Source organism: Arachis stenosperma, chromosome 1 (genome assembly GCF_014773155.1).
Source record: "Arachis stenosperma cultivar V10309 chromosome 1, arast.V10309.gnm1.PFL2, whole genome shotgun sequence".
Taxonomy (NCBI): Eukaryota; Viridiplantae; Streptophyta; class Magnoliopsida; order Fabales; family Fabaceae; genus Arachis; species Arachis stenosperma.
In genome coordinates this window covers 66419322-66437454 of record NC_080377.1, presented here as the reverse complement: position 1 = coordinate 66437454, position 18133 = coordinate 66419322, and the positions used below count along the sequence as shown (strand labels likewise).

The window sequence follows — 18133 nt, the reverse complement described above, 5'->3', positions numbered from 1 at the left end:
GTTCCATGACTGGGTGCAATTGCATATTTTCTATGATGGACTTTCTTATGAATCAAGGAAGGCTGTAGACCATTCATCAGGAGGTTCATTGAACAGGAAAAAGACTGTGGAAGAAGCCATTGAAGTGATTGAGACAGTGGCTGAGAATGAGTACTACTATGCTTCAGAGAGGCACAACACTAAGGGAGTCATTGAGCTGAACCATGTTGATACAATTCTAGCCCAGAACAAGGTGTTTGCCAAGCAACTAGCAGAGCTCACCAAGAAATTAGACACAAAGCAAGTGGCTGCAATACACACACAAGATCAAGAGAAAGTGAGCATTGAAGGAGGTGATTGGGAAGAGGCCAACTATGTGGGAAACCAACACAAGCAATCATATGATCCACATTCCAACACTTACAACCCAGGATGGAAAAACCACCCAAACTTTGGGTGGGGAAACCAGCAAACCCAACCATAAAACCACAAACCTTACAACCACAACCAACATAACAATTCCACATACCAAAACTCCAACCAAAGATCATACCAAGCCACACAAAACACTTACTCCCAACCACCATATCATGGCCAAAATAATCAACCTGCCCAATCCAATCCGAACCAACAATTTCAAGATCAATTAAACAGGATAGAAGGAATACTAGCAAACATGGGTCAGGACATAAATGAGTTGAAAAGCTTTAGGGAAGATGTGAGATCGACCTTAAGGAACCATGGTGAAAAACTCAAGTGGATGGAGTCTCGAGTAGGAGAGCTATCTCAACAGGCCCCTAAGTCAACTGCAGTGTTCCCTAGTGACACAGAAAAGAATCCTAAAGGGGAACAAAAGGGAGTGAGATGGGAAGAATGCAAGGCCATCACCATATTGAAGGAAGTCTCAGAAGAAGAAGGAATCAGACCCTCAGAAAAGGAACCAGAAATCTTGAAAGAAGGTGTGGAAGAAGCTAAGCAGGAAAGTGAAACTGAGCAAGACAAGGAAATGCAAAAGGAAGGCATGCTGGAAACATACCAACCAAAAGCACCATTTTCTCAGAGGTTAGGAGGAGGTGAAAAAGGGAAAATATATTCAAGGTTTTTAGAGACATTTAAGTCTCTCCATATCAATATTCCCTTTCTTGAGATTCTCCAGCAGATGCCTACACATATCAAGTATTTGAAGGAATTGCTGAGCAAGAAAAGAGTTTTGAAGAGAGGACAAACGGTAATAATGAACAAAGAATGCAGTGCACTCATCAAGAAGGATATGGTCTCTAAGAAAACAGACCCAGGAAGTTTTCATATCCCCTGCATCATAGGGGAAACAAAAATTGACAGAGGATTCTGTGATCTAGGAGCTAGCATAAATGTGATGCCTCTAACTCTTATGAGGAGGCTACAACTGAATGAGGTGAGATCCACTGATGTAATCATACAACTGGCTGACAAAACTCAAAAGCAAGCTGAAGGGGTAGTTGAGAATGTGCTGGTGAAAGTGGGAAATTATTTTTTCCCCACAGACTTTGTCATTTTGGACATGGAGGAAAGCTACCTACACCCTATCATTCTGGGAAGGCCATTTCTAGCCACTGCTAGAGCGCTCATAGATATAGAACAAGGAGAACTAATTTTGAGAGTACATGATGAACAGCTCATTTTCCATGTTTTTAAACCTGCATCTGAGCCTGAACCAGAACCTAAAAAGCCTAAGGATGATAGTAGCAATCTGTGTTTGGAGGAAAGCAATTCAGCAGCTGAAACTCTAAAACAATCCTTTGAAGGCAAACAAGAATTACAAGAGTTAAAGCCACAAGAATCAATAGAAACAAATCAGAAGGGTCCTCCTAGCATAAAGGTCAATGAAGAAATCCTCAAGAGAGAGGGAAGAATTGTAAAGAAATTGCCAAGAGGGTGGAGAAACAAGAAAATTCCCACTGAAGGTTTCTCTCCGGGAGATAAAGTGATATCAAGTCATTATCTGCCAATCCCACCTGGCCTCAAACCCATTCCTTCCCAGCTCCCTCAAGTATTCACAATCAGGAAAGTTCTTTCTATGGAACATTTGGAAATCATGAAGGAATCAAATGGGGATGTCTCCATAGTGAGAGGAGAAGACATCAAGCACTACAATCCACCCTAACAAGGGACAACCGTCAAGCTAGTGACGTTAAAGAAGCGCTTCATGGGAGGCAACCCATGTTTTAGTATCCTTACTCTTTATTGTTTTGCTCTGCATCTAATAAAGCATGGTTTCTTATGCATGAACTTGAATCCTCAGGACAACTGTTGATAATGTGCACTAAACATTGCATGTAAAATACAATTGGTCTCTAAGTTTGGTGTACCTGAAGGCACCCCCAAATCTTATTCAAATTGTATTCAATCTTTCAAGGTGCACAACCAAACATTAAGTTTGGTGTTCCTTTTGAACACAGTTAATGAAAAGCAAGAAGTTCCTTTGGATTTAGAAATTCATGACAAGTATACCATTTGCACGTTTTAATACTTTGATTTCAATTACTTTAGGTAGTAAAATTGTTTAGGATCAAAGAGCCAAAGTGACTATGATTTATTAGAATTATGCATAATTATTAAGGACAACCAACATGGATTTCATATCATCAGGAGACATTACCAAACATTAAGTTTGGTGTCCAGTAATAAGTGTGCATACATACAAAGGTCACGGCTACAAGCTCATGAAGACAATCATTGATTTACAATTCAAAAAGAATGAAAAACATGTGCAAGTACTATTCATTATTCACATGGACCGAAAAATAATAGCAAATTTGTTTGTTTGTGCAGGTACAAAAGGAAGGATAAGATGTGGAGGAGAAGGACAAGGTTAAATATCACCTCAACTGAGGAAGACAACCGTCAAGCTAGTGACGTTAAAGAAGCGCTTGTTGGGAGGCAACCCAACCTGAGGTAATACTCTTTTGCTGTTTCTTTTAATTGTTTCAATAAAAAGGTGAAGTAGTTTCTGTGTATTGCAAAGAATTAAGTTTGGTGTTTCACACCAAACAATGAATTCATGGATCAATAATTCAAAAGGGAATGTGTGACTCTAAGTTTGGTGTTCCACCATGCAGATCAACTGAACACAACAACCTTTGAATTATATGAAAGGAACAACCATTCTAAGCAATCACAGAAATGCTTAAATTCCTTAGCAGTAACTTCATTCCAAGAAGAATTCAAGGATTCAAAGAGCAGAGGAGTAAGTAGGAGACTAAGTTTGGTGTTCACACACCAACTTAAGACTCAGACACTTGCCCATACATAGTTGAGCTAACCACTCAAGTGCTTGAGAAGCAAGCAACTTCATCACTCTTTGCAGGAAAGGAAACAAGGATCTTAGAAAGAACATGAAGCAATAATTAGGAGAAGAAGGAGAAATCAAATTGTTTCCTGACAACAAAGAGAAAACAAGAAATTTCACAAGGTGGTGTTGTTCCTTGACCATTCTTTAAAAGGCAAACAAAAGCATGCTTGTTCTGGTTTAAACTGTAATTGTTGAATCTTTCTGGAATGTGAAGTTGTTAGTATGTTTGTCTGTTTATTGCTTTGAATAAAGTGAATGCCTAGATGTTTGGATATAACTTCACCTTCTTAAACAAATGCTTGCCATACTTGTTCTGTTTCAAAAAATAAAAGAAAAGTTTGAACAAAAGTAACTTGGCTCAATTAGTGACAAATCAAGTAGAATTAAGTGGTGGTATGCATGCTTGATTGTTTAGTCAGCTCACTGGAAATTGAGTGTAGAATTATCATTTTTGTGTAGAAGTTGAATACTGTCTATGGATCTTGATGAATAAATGTCTTTGGCCATGAAAAAGAAAGAAAAAGAAGAAGAAAAAGCCACTGAAAAAGGGCAACCAAAAAGCAAAAAAATTGAGAAAATAAGCTAGGCACCAATGGTTTGAACTTCTGAGACAAATGCCTGTGGTGTTTATGTATTAAGGATCTGCTTGGATGAATAGGTTCTGTGGAGTGTTTCAACACTTGGTAACTTGGGTTAACTAACCCGGGATTATCAACCAAAAGTCCATTATCAAGAGCAACCTAAATACAAAACATTTAGTCACACAAAGAGGTGCTGGGCACCAATGTCTCAAGAAGAAATGTGAACTAAAATGCCTGTAGTGGATATGTGTAATGCACTGATAAGAAAAAGAAAATGCCAAAGGCTTGTGCAACACATGACACTGAGCAAACAAGGAGCAAAAGAGCTCTAAGAAAAAGAAAACAAAGAAAAGAAAAAGTGCCAAGGACATAAGAATAACAAGAGGCCATAGCAGTGTTTGATGGATGCAATGAAAAAGTGATAATCCTACCTGATAAGAATGAAAAAGTGATGCTGCAACTTTCTGCATTAAACCCTTCTGATGAACTTCAAATGCTTGCTAATATAGCCAATGTAATTGCTTTCTGTTTCATACTTTCTTCTTAAATAACTCAGGACTTGCTTAGGGACAAGCAAGTATTAAGTTTGGTGTTGTGATGCCAAGGCATCTTAGGCTAGTTTCACTAGCATTTTTCTGTTAGTTTTAGTTGTTGTATGCATTTTCTTGAGCTTAAAGTAACCAAGAATGGTTAAATGAACAACAAAGCAATGAACCATCCAAACAGTATGATTTTGATGCAAATTCCATGAGTTTTTAGTTATATTACTTGAATGCTATGAATGGATGATTTCTCATGAAATTTTGCAAGACTTTGATGCAATTGTTTGGATGATTTCAGGGAAGAAGAGGCTAGGCAAGGAAGCAACAAAATCAATAAAGGAAGCTTGAATATCAAATGTGGAGTTTTAGCTCCAGTTTAAGCCTAAACTGGAGCTTAAACGCCAGAATCATGAGAAAGGAGGAAATGCTGTAACTGGCGTTTAACCTCCAGTTTAACCTTAAACTGGAAGTTAAACGCCAGAATGAGAAAGGCACTAAGAAGCATTTCCACGTTTAACCTCCAGTTTAACCTTAAACTGGAGGTTAAACGCCAGAATGAGAATTGAACCAAAGGAGCATTTCCACGTTTAAGCTCCAGTTTAACCTTAAACTGGAGCTTAAACGTGTTCGACACTTTTTCTCACCAAGGAGCAATTCCACGTTTAACCTCCAGTTTAACCTTAAACTGGAGGTTAAACGCCAGAAGCAAGAGAGGCACCAGGAGCATTTCCATGTTTAACCTCCAGTTTAACCTTAAACTGGAGGTTAAACGTGTTCGACTATTTCTCTCCTCCAGGGTTGCTTTCTCATTTTCCACGTTTAACCTCCAGTTTAACCTTAAACTGGAGGTTAAACGTGTTCGACCCAATTGCTCCTCCAGGGTTGTTTTCTTCATTTCCACGTTTAAGCTTCAGTTTAACCTTAAACTGAAGCTTAAACGTGTTCGACATTTTACACCCCTGGGTTGCTTTCTTCCAATTCCACGTTTAAGTTTCAGTTTAACCTTAAACTGAAACTTAAACTTCAACTTAAACGCCACCTTTTGAAAGGGTTTCTGGGCCAAATATATTGAAGTTTAAGTTAGCATTTGAGCACAGATATTAACTTAAACGTATTATGGTATGAAACCCAATTGAATATCATGGTTTATGGGATTGGGCCGGAAGAATTGATGAGTCTGGAACTTCAATTTGTTGAGTCTTGTGTCATTACTTGTTTATCACTAAGTTTGCTCAATGAATGTTACAGAATTGGATCACAGCCTCATCAGGATTATGGATCATAAACCCAAAGCAAAAGGAAATCAAGAGAAAGCCTCAAAGCCCAAGAAACTCAACAGAAGCTCAATTTAGAAAGTGTATAAATAGGATAGAATTGAAGTTAGTTGGCACTTTTGACAGTAGGGAACTTTTTGATCATTTGCTAGTTTTCATACTCTTTGTAATTGAATTCAGAGCTATGACTCACTAAACCCCTTTCATTGGGTTAGGAGCTCTATTGTAATTCAATGAATCAATAATAGTTTTATCTTCTTCTTCAATCTTTTCTCTTGAATTTTGTTAGAAAGCTTCTCGATCTAATTCCATTGGGTAGTTGTCTTGGGAAAGAAACTACCCATAATTGGAATCCTTCGGAACCTTGGGAAAGGAATGATGGATTCATGCTAGAGAAGCTTTCTCACAGTGAATTGGATTGGGGTTTGGATGGATATTGTGACATGTAATCCTACCAAATTGTGGTCCATGAAACTGTGTGGTATAATCAGTGATCGAGCATCATCTCTTCTTATGAACATTTAAACCAAGGGATTGGGAATTTGTTTGTTTTTAGAGAGAATTGGTGAGCCAAGGAATTGGGATCCAATCATATAAGATTGCCAAGCAAGATTCAATGAATGCATTGGTTGAGGAAGAGATGAAAATGTTTAGATTCGGCGATTTCAATATCTCCTGACCCCAATGAATTCCCCATCTCTGATCTATCCTTTTCTATTTACATTCTGAAATTTCAATTCATGCAATCACCCCAATTCCCTTTTACTTTCAGCAATTTACTTTCTCGCACCTTAATTCTCGCAATTTAAGTTTATGCAATTTCAATTCCTTGCAATTTACGTTTCCTGCCACATTTACTTTATGCAAATTCACATCCAAAAGTTGATTCCGCTCAACTAAACAAACTTCTAATTCGAATTGCTCATTCAACCAATCCTTGTGGGATTCGACCTCACTCTATTATGAGTTTTTACTTGACGATAATCGGTGCACTTGCCGGAAGGAATTTTGCCGTTCGTGCAATTTCCTAAAATCGTAGCATATCAAGTTTATGCACATCAAGTTTATGGCGCCGTTGCCGGGGATTGGTTTTCGATTGAGAATTCTCAAATTGGAAGTTAACTAGATTGAGCATTTTTTGTTTTGTTTTGTTAATTCAGTTCAAGTTACTTGTTGAATTTTAATTTCTGCACTCTGTTATTTGCTTTTTCTTTCTTATGCCTTTCAATTCAAGCAACTAACTCACTGACCCACTAACTATTTGAATTAATTCCTCAATTGCTCTAACCATACTCTTCCATTAACCAAGAGTATTTCACTTGTTTGCTGCCTGTGCTGTGTTCTTGTATGACAGGTAGGAGAGGAGAGACAACAACTCCTCCATATACCGAACCAGAGAGGACCCTTCATAGACTTAGAAGGGAAGCAAGAGGGAAGAGAGTACTGGGAGAAGAAGAATCTGAAGGAGAATCTGAGGACAATTTTGAGGAAGCTCTAGATCTCAACATGGATAGAGAAGTTTACAACCATGAGAGGGCTGAAGGAAACAATGCCATTCCTGAGAGGAGGGTTCTTGGTTCATACATAAACCCAACCTCTGGGAATTGTGGTAGCAGCATTCAGAAACCACCCATTCAGGCCAACAATTTTGAACTCAAACCAAAGCTAATATCACTGGTGGAGGATCATTGTTCATTTGGTGGGAGTGCTAATGAAGACCCAAACCAACATCTCACAAAATTCCTGAGAATTTGCGACACTGTGAAGTCCAATGGAGTCCAGGAAGATGCCTATAAACTGCTCTTGTTCCCATTTTCACTTAGGGATAAGGCAGCTAAGTGGCTGGAATCATTCCCAAGGGGGAGCCTAACAACCTGGGATGAAGTGGAAAGCAAGTTTCTGGCACGTTTCTACCCCCCACAAAAGGTCAATAGGCTTCGATCTGAGGTTCAGACTTTTAGACAACAGGATGGTGAAACCCTCTACGAGGCATGGGAGAGGTTCAAAGAATTGACAAGGAAATGCCCACCAGACATGTTCCATGACTGGGTGCAATTGCATATTTTCTATGATGGACTTTCTTATGAATCAAGGAAGGCTGTAGACCATTCATCAGGAGGTTCATTGAACAGGAAAAAGACTGTGGAAGAAGCCATTGAAGTGATTGAGACAGTGGCTGAGAATGAGTACTACTATACTTCAGAGAGGCACAACACTAAGGGAGTCATTGAGCTGAACCATGTTGATACAATTCTAGCCCAGAACAAGGTGTTTGCCAAGCAACTAGCAAAGCTCACCAGGAAATTAGACACAAAGCAAGTGGCTGCAATACACACACAAGATCAAGAGGAAGTGAGCATTGAAGGAGGTGATTGGGAAGAGGCCAACTATGTGGGAAACCAACACAAGCAATCATATGATCCACATTCCAACACTTACAACCCAGGATGGAAAAACCACCCAAACTTTGGGTGGGGAAACCAGCAAACCCAACCACAAAACCACAAACCTTACAACCACAACCAACATAACAATTCCACATACCAAAACTCCAACCAAAGATCATACCAAGCCACACAAAACACTTACTCCCAACCACCATATCATGGCCAAAATAATCAACCTGCCCAATCCAATCCGAACCAACAATTTCAAGATCAATTAAACAGGATAGAAGGAATACTAGCATACATGGGTCAGGACATAAATGAGTTGAAAAGCTTTAGGGAAGATGTGAGATCGACCTTAAGGAACCATGGTGAAAAACTCAAGTGGATGGAGTCTCGAGTAGGAGAGCTATCTCAACAGGCCCCCAAGTCAACTGCAGTGTTCCCTAGTGACACAGAAAAGAATCCTAAAGGGGAACAAAAGGGAGTGAGATGGGAAGAATGCAAGGCCATCACCATATTGAAGGAAGTCTCAGAAGAAGAAGGAATCAGACCCTCAGAAAAGGAACTAGAAATCTTGAAAGAAGGTGTGGAAGAAGCTAAGCAGGAAAGTGAAACTGAGCAAGACAAGGAAATGCAAAAGGAAGGCATGCTGGAAACATACCAACCAAAAGCACCATTTCCTCAGATGTTAGGAGGAGGTGAAAAAGGGAAAATATATTCAAGGTTTTTAGAGACATTTAAGTCTCTCCATATCAATATTCCCTTTCTTGAGATTCTCCAGCAGATGCCTACACATATCAAGTATTTGAAGGAATTGCTGAGCAAGAAAAGAGTTTTGAAGAGAGGACAAACGGTAATAATGAACAAAGAATGCAGTGCACTCATCAAGAAGGATATGGTCTCTAAGAAAACAGACCCAGGAAGTTTTCATATCCCCTGCATCATAGGGGAAACAAAAATTGACAGAGGATTCTGTGATCTAGGAGCTAGCATAAATGTGATGCCTCTAACTCTTATGAGGAGGCTACAACTGAATGAGGTGAGATCCACTGATGTAATCATACAACTGGCTGACAAAACTCAAAAGCAAGCTGAAGGGGTAGTTGAGAATGTGCTGGTGAAAGTGGGAAATTATTTTTTCCCCACAGACTTTGTCATTTTGGACATGGAGGAAAGCTACCTACACCCTATCATTCTGGGAAGGCCATTTCTAGCCACTGCTAGAGCGCTCATAGATATAGAACAAGGAGAACTAATTTTGAGAGTACATGATGAACAGCTCATTTTCCATGTTTTTAAACCTGCATCTGAGCCTGAACCAGAACCTAAAAAGCCTAAGGATGATAGTAGCAATCTGTGTTTGGAGGAAAGCAATTCAGCAGCTGAAACTCTAAAACAATCCTTTGAAGGCAAACAAGAATTACAAGAGTTAAAGCCACAAGAATCAATAGAAATAAATCAGAAGGGTCCTCCTAGCATAAAGGTCAATGAAGAAATCCTCAAGAGAGAGGGAAGAATTGTAAAGAAATTGCCAAGAGGGTGGAGAAACAAGAAAATTCCCACTGAAGGTTTCTCTCCGGGAGATAAAGTGATATCAAGTCATTATCTGCCAATCCCACCTGGCCTCAAACCCATTCCTTCCCAGCTCCCTCAAGTGTTCACAATCAGGAAAGTTCTTTCTATGGAACATTTGGAAATCATGAAGGAATCAAATGGGGATGTCTCCATAGTGAGAGGAGAAGACATCAAGCACTACAATCCACCCTAACAAGGGACAACCGTCAAGCTAGTGACGTTAAAGAAGCGCTTCATGGGAGGCAACCCATGTTTTAGTATCCTTACTCTTTATTGTTTTGCTCTGCATCTAATAAAGCATGGTTTCTTATGCATGAACTTGAATCCTCAGGACAACTGTTGATAAGGTGCACTAAACATTGCATGTAAAATACAATTGGTCTCTAAGTTTGGTGTACCTGAAGGCACCCCCAAATCTTATTCAAATTGTATTCAATCTTTCAAGGTGCACAACCAAACATTAAGTTTGGTGTTCCTTTTGAACACAGTTAATGAAAAGCAAGAAGTTCCTTTGGATTTAGAAATTCATGACAAGTATACCATTTGCACGTTTTAATACTTTGATTTCAATTACTTTAGGTAGTAAAATTGTTTAGGATCAAAGAGCCAAAGTGACTATGATTTATTAGAATTATGCATAATTATTAAGGACAACCAACATGGATTTCATATCATCAGGAGACATTACCAAACATTAAGTTTGGTGTCCAGTAATAAGTGTGCATACATACAAAGGTCACGGCTACAAGCTCATGAAGACAATCATTGATTTACAATTCAAAAAGAATGAAAAACATGTGCAAGTACTATTCATTATTCACATGGACCGAAAAATAATAGCAAATTTGTTTGTTTGTGCAGGTACAAAAGGAAGGATAAGATGTGGAGGAGAAGGACAAGGTTAAATATCACCTCAACTGAGGAAGACAACCGTCAAGCTAGTGACGTTAAAGAAGCGCTTGTTGGGAGGCAACCCAACCTGAGGTAATACTCTTTTGCTGTTTCTTTTAATTGTTTCAATAAAAAGGTGAAGTAGTTTCTGTGTATTGCAAAGAATTAAGTTTGGTGTTTCACACCAAACAATGAATTCATGGATCAATAATTCAAAAGGGAATGTGTGACTCTAAGTTTGGTGTTCCACCATACAGATCAACTGAACACAACAACCTTTGAATTATATGAAAGGAACAACCATTCTAAGCAATCACAGAAATGCTTAAATTCCTTAGTAGTAACTTCATTCCAAGAAGAATTCAAGGATTCAAAGAGCAGAGGAGTAAGTAGGAGACTAAGTTTGGTGTTCACACACCAACTTAAGACTCATACACTTGCCCATACATAGTTGAGCTAACCACTCAAGTGCTTGAGAAGCAAGCAACTTCATCACTCTTTGCAGGAAAGGAAACAAGGATCTTAGAAAGAACATGAAGCAACAATTAGGAGAAGAAGGAGAAATCAAATTGTTTCCTGACAACAAAGAGAAAACAAGAAATTTCACAAGGTGGTGTTGTTCCTTGACCATTCTTTAAAAGGCAAACAAAAGCATGCTTGTTCTGGTTTAAACTGTAATTGTTGAATCTTTCTGGAATGTGGAGTTGTTAGTATGTTTGTCTGTTTATTGCTTTGAATAAAGTGAATGCCTAGATGTTTGGATATAACTTCACCTTCTTAAACAAATGCTTGCCATACTTGTTCTGTTTCAAAAAATAAAAGAAAAGTTTGAACAAAAGTAACTTGGCTCAATTAGTGACAAATCAAGTAGAATTAAGTGGTGGTATGCATGTTTGATTGTTTAGTCAGCTCACTGGAAATTGAGTGTAGAATTATCATTTTTGTGTAGAAGTTGAATACTGTCTATGGATCTTGATGAATAAATGTCTTTGGCCATGAAAAAGAAAGAAAAAGCCACTGAAAAAGGGCAACCAAAAAGCAAAAAAATTGAGAAAATAAGCTAGGCACCAATGGTTTGAACTTCTGAGACAAATGCCTGTGGTGTTTATGTATTAAGGATCTGCTTGGATGAATAGGTTCTGTGGAGTGTTTCAACACTTGGTAACTTGGGTTAACTAACCCGGGATTATCAACCAAAAGTCCATTATCAAGAGCAACCTAAATACAAAACATTTAGTCACACAAAGAGGTGCTGGGCACCAATGTCTCAAGAAGAAATGTGAACTAAAATGCCTGTAGTGGATATGTGTAATGCACTGATAAGAAAAAGAAAATGCCAAAGGCTTGTGCAACACATGACACTGAGCAAACAAGGAGCAAAAGAGCTCTAAGAAAAAGAAAAACAAAGAAAAGAAAAAGTGCCAAGGACATAAGAATAACAAGAGGCCATAGCAGTGTTTGATGGATGCAATGAAAAAGTGATAATCCTACCTGATAAGAATGAAAAAGTGATGCTGCAACTTTCTGCATTAAACCCTTCTGATGAACTTCAAATGCTTGCTAATATAGCCAATGTAATTGCTTTCTGTTTCATACTTTCTTCTTAAATAACTCAGGACTTGCTTAGGGACAAGCAAGTATTAAGTTTGGTGTTGTGATGCCAAGGCATCTTAGGCTAGTTTCACTAGCATTTTTCTGTTAGTTTTAGTTGTTGTATGCATTTTCTTGAGCTTAAAGTAACCAAGAATGGTTAAATGAACAACAAAGCAATGAACCATCCAAACAGTATGATTTTGATGCAAATTCCATGAGTTTTTAGTTATATTACTTGAATGCTATGAATGGATGATTTCTCATGAAATTTTGCAAGACTTTGATGCAATTGTTTGGATGATTTCAGGGAAGAAGAGGCTAGGCAAGGAAGCAACAAAATCAATAAAGGAAGCTTGAATATCAAATGTGGAGTTTAAGCTCCAGTTTAAGCCTAAACTGGAGCTTAAACGCCAGAATCATGAGAAAGGAGGAAATGCTGTAACTGGCGTTTAACCTCCAGTTTAACCTTAAACTGGAAGTTAAACGCCAGAATGAGAAAGGCACTAAGAAGCATTTCCACGTTTAACCTCCAGTTTAACCTTAAACTGGAGGTTAAACGCCAGAATGAGAATTGAACCAAAGGAGCATTTCCACGTTTAAGCTCCAGTTTAACCTTAAACTGGAGCTTAAACGTGTTCGACACTTTTTCTCACCAAGGAGCAATTCCACGTTTAACCTCCAGTTTAACCTTAAACTGGAGGTTAAACGTGTTCGACTATTTCTCTCCTCCAGGGTTGCTTTCTCATTTTCCACGTTTGATGAGCGGATAATTTGTATGCTTTTTGGCATTGTTTTTAGTAGGTTTTTGGTATCTTTTAGTTAGTTTTTAGTATATTTTCATTAGTTTTTAATTAAAATTCACTTTTCTGGACTTTACTATGAGTTTGTGTGTTTTTCTGTGATTTCAGGTATTTTCTGGCTGAAATTGAGGGATCTGAGCAAAAATCTGATTCAGAGACTCAAAAGGACTGCAGATGCTGTTGGATTCTGACCTCCCTGCACTCGAAGTGGATTTTCTGGAGCTACAGAAGCCCAATTGGCGCGCTCTCAACGGCGTTGGAAAGTAGACATCCTGGGCTTTCCAGCAATATATAATAGTCCATACTTTGTCCAAGATTTGATGGCCCAAACCGGCGTTCAAAGTCACCCTCAGAATTCCCAGCGTTAAACGCCGGAACTGGCACCTAATTGGGAGTTAAACGCCCAAACTGGCATAAAAGCTGGAGTTAAACGCCAAGAAGAGTCTCTACACGAAAAATGCTTCATTGCTCAGCCCAAGCACACACCAAGTGGGCCCGGAAGTGGATTTTTATGTCATTTACTCATTCTTGTACACCTTAGGCTACTAGTTTCTATAAGTAGGACCTTTTACTATTGTATTTTCATCTTGGTTCTTCTGGTTCCCTCTCTGGGGCCGAAACCAATGATCACTTTTGTTCTTATGTATTTTCAACGGTGGAGTTTCTACACACCATAGATTAAGGTGTGGAGCTCTGCTGTACCTCGAGTATTAATGCAATTACTATTGTTCTTCCATTCAATTCCACTTGTTCTTTATCCAAGATATCACTTGTTCTTCAACATGATGAAGGTGATGATTGACGCCCATCACCATTCTCACCCATGAACAAGGTGACTGACAACCATTCTTGTTCTATAAGCATCTGAGGCTTAGTGAATATCTCTTGGATTCTTCGGAGTCTTCGTGGTATAGGCAGGACCTGATGGCGGCATTCAAGAGAATCCGGAAGGTCTAACCTTGTCTGTGGTATTCTGAGTAGGATTCAATGACTGAATGACTGTGACGTGCTTCAAACCCTGAGGGCGGGGCGTTAGTGATAACGCAAAAGAATCACTGGATTCTATTCCGCGCCTGATTGAGAACCGACAGATGAATTCCGCTATGCTGTGACGGAGCATATGCAATCGCTTTCACTGAGAGGATGGGAGGTAGCTGCTGACAACAGTGAAACCCTACACGAGCTTGCCATGGAAAGGAGTAAGAAGGATTGGATGAAGACAGTAAGAAAGCAGAGAGACGGAAGGGAAGGCATCTTCATACACTTGTCTGAAGCTCTTACACCAATGATATACATAAGTATCTCTATCTTTATCTTTTATGTTATTTTCGTTCATCACTATATCCCTTTGAGTCTGCCTGACTGAGATTTACAAGATGACCATAGCTTGCTTCATACCACCAATCTCCGTGGGATCGACCCTTACTCGCGTAAGGTTTATTACTTGGACGACCCAGTGCACTTGCTGGTTAGTTGTGCGAAGTTGTAGTGATCACAATTTCGCGCACCAAGTTTTTGGCGCCGTTGCCGGGGATTGTTCTTGTGTATGGACAACTGACGGTTCATCTTGTTGCTTAGATTAGGTATTTTTTATTTTTCAGAGTTCTTAAGAGTGAATTCTAGTGTTTCAAAGTGATGTTCTTATCATCACCAAAGCTGATTGATCATCATCAATTTAGCTCTTGAATGCAATGTCCTGCTGAAGCTTAGCCGGCCATGTCTAATTCCTTTAGACTAAAGCTTTAGACTAACATTGCATGATTCCTGGAATTCTCAGTAAGAATTTTGATACCTTTATTTTCCTTTTCACTTAATTTTCGAAAAAGCACAAAAAATTTTACAAAATCATAAAATCCAAAAATATTTCTTGTTTGAGTCTAGTGTCTCATTTTAAGTTTGGTGTCAATTGCATGTTTCTGTTTTTCTTGCATTTTTCGAATTTATGCATGTGTCTTCACTAATCTTCAAGTTGTTCTTGATGATTTCCTTGTTTTGATCTTTGAATTCTATTGACTTGAGTGTTTTGTTGTTTCTCATATGCATTCTCATCTTGTTAGTGTCAGTAGTATACAAACTGCTAAGTTTGGTGTCTTGCATGCATTGTTATTTAGTTGCATTTTGATTATTCCTCATTATTAAAAATCCAAAAATATTTTTAATTTGAGTCTTTTCAAGTCAATAATACAGAGAATTGAAGATTCAGAACATACTGCAGAGGAATCACACAGAAAAAGCTGGGCATTCAAAATGCCCAGTGAAGAAGACAGACTGGCGTTTAAACGCCAGCCAGGGTGCCTGGTTGGGCGTTTAACGCCCAAAAGGGTAGTAGTTTGGGCGTTAAACGCCAGAATGTGCACATTCTGGGCGTTTAACGCCAGGATGGCACAAGGGGGAAGATTTTGTTTTCAAATCAAATTTTTTTCAAGTTTTCAAAGCTTTTCAAAATCAAATCTTTTTCAAAACCATATCTTTTCAAATTGTTTTCAAATCATATCTTTTAAAATTGTTTTCAAATCATATCTTCTCAATCACATCTTTTTAAAACCATAACTTTTCAATCAAATCTTTTTAATCACATCTTTTTCAAAATAGTTTTCAATCAAATCTTTTTAATTTCTAATTTCAAAATCTTTTTCAAAAATCACTTTACTTCTTTCCCACTTTTGTTTTCGAAAATCAATTAGTGTTTTTCAAAATGTTTTCAAAATCTTTTACTTAATTTTCGAAAATTACTTCCCTTCTTCTCACATCCTTCTACTTTTGGACTAACACTATCTCTTAATGCAAAATTCGAACTCCATCTTCTTTGATAAGTTCGAATTTTCTACTTCTGTCTTCTACTTTTCTTTTCCTCTGACACCTCAAGGAATCTCTATACTGTGACATAGAGGATTCCATATTTTCTTGTTTTCTTCTCTTTCATATGAGCAGGAACAAAGACAAAGGCATTCTTGTTGAAGCTGACCGAATTCTTCAAAGAAGAAGAACACATGGCAGCCGAAAACAACAACAATGCAAACAATGCAAGGAAGGTGCTGGGTGACTTTACTGCACCTACTCCCGACTTTTATGGGAGAAGCATCTCTATCCCTGCCATTAGAGCAAACAACTTTGAGCTTAAGCCTCAATTAGTTTCTCTAATGCAACAGAATTGCAAGTTCCATGGACTTCCAATGGAAGATCCTCATCAGTTCTTAGCTGAATTCTTGCAAATCTGTGACACAGTCAAGACTAATAGGGTTGACCCTGAGGTCTATAGACTGATGCTATTCCCTTTTGCTGTAAGAGACAGAGCTAGAATATGGTTGGACTCTCAACCTAAAGAAAGCCTGGACTCTTGGGAAAAGCTAGTCAATGCCTTCTTGGCAAAGTTCTTTCCACCTCAAAAATTGAGTAAGCTTAGAGTGGAAGTCCAAACCTTCAGACAGAAGGATGGAGAATCCCTCTATGAAGCTTGGGAAAGATACAAACAATTAATCAGAAAGTGTCCTTCTGACATGCTTTCTGAATGGAGCATCATAGGTATTTTCTATGATGGTCTCTCTGAACTATCCAAAATGTCTTTGGATAGCTCCGCTGGAGGATCTCTTCATCTGAGGAAGAAGCCTATGATCCTGAGAACCCTTCAATGGAAGAGGTGAATTACCTAGGAGAACCCTATGGAAACACCTATAATTCTTCATGGAGAAATCACCCAAATTTCTCATGGAAGAATCAAGAGAGACCTCAACAAGGTTTCAATAATAGTAATGGTGGAAGAAATAGGTTTAGCAATGGCAAGCCTTTTCCATCATCTTCTCAGCAACAGACAGAGAGTTCTAAGCAGAATACCTCTAACTTAGCAACCATGGTCTCTGATCTAATAAAGACCACTCAAAGTTTCATGACTGAAACAAGGTCCTCCATTAGGAATATGGAAGGACAAGTGGGTCAGCTGAGTAAGGAAGTTACTGAACTCCCCCCTAGTACTCTCCCAAGTAATACAGAAGAAAATCCAAAAGGAGAGTGCAAGGCCATCAACATGGCCGAATTCTGGGAGGAAGAAGAGGCAGTGAACGCCACTGAGGAAGACCTCACTGGACGTCCACTGGCCTCCAATGAGTTCCCCAATGAGGAACCATGGGAATCTGAGGCTCAAAATGAGACCATAGAGATTCCATTGGACTTGTAGAGAATGTTTTGGTTAAGATTGAAGACCACTACATCCCTACTGATTTCATAGTCCTAGAGACTGGGAAGTGCATGGATAAATCCATCATCCTTGGCAGACCCTTCCTAGCCACAGCAAAGGCTGTGATCGATGTTGATAGAGGAGAGTTGATCATTCAAGTGAATGAAGAATCCTTGGTGTTTAAGGCCCAAGGACATCCATCTATCATCATGGAGAGGAAGCTTGAAGAGCTTCCCTCAAATCAGAGACAAATAGAGCCCCCACAGTCAAACTCTAAGTTTGGTGTTGGGAGGCCACAACCAAACTCTAAGTTTGGTGTTGAACCCCCACATTCAAACTCTAAGTTTGGTGTTGGGAGGTTCCAACATTGCTCTGATCATTTGTGAGGCTCCATGAGAGCCATCTGTCAAGCTACTGACATTAAAGAAGCGCTTGTTGGGAGGCAACCCAATGTTTTATAGTTAACTATTTTGTTATTTTATCTTTTTTGTAGGTTGATGATCATGAGAAGTCACAAAATCCATTGAAAAAGCAAAAACAGAATGAAAAACAGGAAGAAAAACAGCACACCCTGGAGGAAGAACTCACTGGCGTTTAAACGCCAGTGAGGCTAGCAGTTGGGCGTTTAACGCCCAGTCTGGCACCATTCTGGGCGTTTAACGCCAGAAAGGGGCACCAGACTGGCGTTAAACGCCAGAAAAGGGCTAGAACCTGGCGTTAAACGCCAGGAATGGGCACCAGCCCGGCGTTTAACGCCAGAAATGGCTCAAAACGTGGATTTTGATGCTATTTGGTGCAGGGATGACTTTTCCTTGACACCTAAGGATCTGTGGACCCCACAGGATCCCCAAACAACCCCACCACTCTCTCTTCTTCTTCACCCATTCATCAATCACCTCAACATCTCTTTCTCTTCACCACTCACATCCATCCTTCATAAAACACCACTTCTTCCCCTCTTTGGCCTAACCACAAAGCCATCTCCCTCTCCTCCATTTCTTCTTCT

At 39.1% G+C, this 18133-nt stretch overlaps 2 non-coding genes across 2 annotated transcripts; both read right to left on the bottom strand.

Annotated features, from left to right (window-relative positions):
• Positions 1 to 7639: 7639 nt before the first annotated feature.
• LOC130947877 (small nucleolar RNA R71) lies at positions 7640 to 7743 on the bottom strand. Its single transcript, XR_009072843.1, has one exon. It is a non-coding gene; the product is annotated as a small nucleolar RNA R71 (small nucleolar RNA).
• An 8608-nt stretch (positions 7744 to 16351) lies between these two features.
• Positions 16352 to 16459, bottom strand: LOC130948547 (small nucleolar RNA R71). Its single transcript, XR_009073093.1, has one exon. It is a non-coding gene; the product is annotated as a small nucleolar RNA R71 (small nucleolar RNA).
• Positions 16460 to 18133: the final 1674 nt, after the last annotated feature.